The following is a 2,992-nucleotide window of genomic DNA, read 5'->3' on the forward strand; positions in this document are numbered from 1 at the left end:
CTAAATAAACATTATCGATTATGTGCCAAGCACTTCGAGACCTCTATGATCTGTAGAACTAAACATTTTGCAGAAGTATCATAAAACTAAAGAATGACTGGGTTATTTTATTTCTCAAAATTAATTGTAGAAGATACTTGTGAAGTCATTGGGTGCATCTTCATAGGATAGTTCTTCAAGATAATGCAATACCAATAATATTTGATCTTACCAGTCATTTGAACAATCCACATAATAGACACAGAAAAGGAATAAAAGAATTGAGTGAAGATGGAATCAGGACACTGAAACAGAAAAAAATTGACAAAACTTCTGAACAGGAACAAAAACATAAAGAAATAAATAATAGCAATGCTGAGAACCCCAGTGCAGAAGAAGGGGTGATGAACAAGATGAAGATATTTTGCCTTTAACCCTTGAAGAGAAGGAAAACAAAGAATATTTAAAGTATTTATTTGAAATTTTGATTCTTATGGGAAAACAAAATATACCACTGGATGGGCATGAGGCTGATGAAATCCCAGAAGGTATCTTCACTCCTGAAAACTTTCAGGCCCTGTTGGAGTGCCGGATACATTCTGGTGAAGAGGTCCCGAGAAAACGCTTTGAGACCACAGCAGTTAACACATTGTTCTGTTCAAAAACACAGCAGAAGCAGATGCTGGAGATCTGTGATAGTTGCTTTTGGGAAGAAATTCTCAGGGAAGTGAGAGACTTGCACTTCTTTTCCATTATCACTGATGATGGGGTGGATATAGCAGGGGAGGAGCACCTTCCCCTGTTGGTGAGGTTTGTAGATGAATCTCAAACCTGAGAGAGGAATTTGTGGGCTTCCTGCTTTATGAAGCTGATGCAGAAATTTTGGCTGTGAAATTTCACACTACCATAACTGAGAAGTGGGGACTAAATATAGAATATTGTTGTGGCCAGGCTTACATTTTGTCTAGCGGATTCTCTTCCAAAATGAAAGTTGTTGCTTCTAGACTTTTAGAGAAACATCCCCAAGCTATCTACACCCTCTGCTCTTCCTGTGCCTTAAATCATTGGCAGAATCAGTGCCTGTGTTTAGGGTGTCTATTGCATTAGGAACAATTAAGAAAGTTTATTCTTTTTTCCATCAAGCACCACAACTGCTATTAGAACTTAACAATGTAATTTCTCTTCTTTTTCAGAACAGAGGAGAAATTGGTAAAGAACTGAAGGAAATTTACCATTCTCAGGGGTCAGGCAGGCATGATGCTTTTGAAATTTTGGAGGATCTCCTGCAAGCACTTGTTTTAGGTTTAGATGGAATAAATAGTGACACAACTGTTAGATGGAGTAGTTGTATATCTGGTTGAGCATTTGTACTCTGTAATACAGTAATAGATTTTGATTTCATTGTTACAATTGTTGTTCTTAAAAATGTCTTATCTTTTACAAGAGCCTTTGGGAAAAATCTCCAGGGACAAACTTCTAATGTCTTATTTGCCATCAGCAGCTTAACTGCAGTATTGCATTCACTCAATAAAGTAATGGAAAATATTGAAGTTTATCATGAGTTTTGGTTTGAGGAAGCAACAAATTGGCAACAAAACTTGATATTCAGATGAAACTCCCTGGGAAATTTCGTAGGGCTCAGCAGGGTAACCTGGAATCTCAACTAACCTCTGAAAGTTACTATAAAGAAACCCTCAGTGTTCCAACAGTGGAGCACATCATTGAGGGACTTAAAGATATATATTCAGAACAGCACCTCAAAGGTCTTAAATGCTTATCTCTGGTACCCTCAGTCATAGGACAGCTCAAATTCAATACATCAGAGGAGCAGCACGCTGACATGTACAGAAGTGACTTGCCTAATCCCCACACACTTTCAGCAGAGCTTCACTGTTGGAGAATCAAATGGAAACACTGAGGGAAAGATATAGAGCTTCCATCCACCATTTATGAAGACCTCCATTTGCCTGGTATCAAGTTTTTTTTCCTAATGTATATGCCTTGCTGAAGGTCCTGCGTATTCTTCTTGTAATGAAGATTGATAATGAATGCTATGAAAGTGGACGAAAGCATCTTAAAGCATACTTGAGGAACACTTTGACAGACCAAAGGTCAAGTAACTTGGCTTTGCTTAACATAAATTTTGATATAAAACATGATCTGGATTTAACGGTAGACACATACATCAAACTATATACAACTAAGTCAGAGCTTCCTACAGATAATTCAGAAACTTTGTTGAAAATACCTAAAAGACTTTTAAAATGGACTTTCTCTTATATTTGATATTTGGAAGAAAAGCCATAAGGTATATGTAGGTCACTTGTTACTGAACATCTTTACCTACAGGCCTCTCATGAATACATTAGCCTTCGGTAATCTGCCTATATACATGGCACCTGTTTGAACTCTCATGCTTTGAAGTCTTTTGTTGTTTTTTGTACCAGGGATTGAATCCAGGGGTGCTTAACCACTAGCCATACCCTCAGCCCTTTTTTATATTATTTAGAGACAGGTCTCACTAAGTTGCTTAGGGCCTCTCTAAATTGCTGAGGCTGGTTTTGAACTTGCAGTCCTCCTGCCTCAGCCTCTTGATCCACTGGGATTACAGGCATTCACCACCACACCCGGCTTCCCTGACTGTTTATAGATTTGCATTCTTTTCTTCTTACACTGAAAATTCTGATTACTTAGAATATCAACAAGTACATTTGTTCCCTTTATCTTGCAACAATCATGTAGTTTCAGATGAATATTACCACTACTAAATCTACTAAGTGAACCTTAAGATCTGTTCACAGTTCTTTTTGTCCTTAGGATGTATCCTGTACAGGATGGGCAGTCCAAGTATTGTGTTTTAACGTTTTTTGATACTGGTCTTCTCTTTACATAGCTAGGGAACCAATTAGATAAGCAGCTCAGTTCTTTTGATTATGTTTTTGTTTGATTTCAGTGATTTATCTTTTTTTGTTGTTGTTTTCTTTTTTATTTACCTTTAAAATAAATAAAAATA

General features: G+C 37.1%; 1 pseudogene; it reads left to right on the top strand.

The window, feature by feature from the left end:
- Positions 1 to 2,265, top strand: LOC143400373 (52 kDa repressor of the inhibitor of the protein kinase-like; annotated as a pseudogene).
- Positions 2,266 to 2,992: the final 727 nt, after the last annotated feature.

This window comes from Callospermophilus lateralis, chromosome 5 (genome assembly GCF_048772815.1).
Source record: "Callospermophilus lateralis isolate mCalLat2 chromosome 5, mCalLat2.hap1, whole genome shotgun sequence".
In the NCBI taxonomy this organism is placed as follows: Eukaryota; Metazoa; Chordata; class Mammalia; order Rodentia; family Sciuridae; genus Callospermophilus; species Callospermophilus lateralis.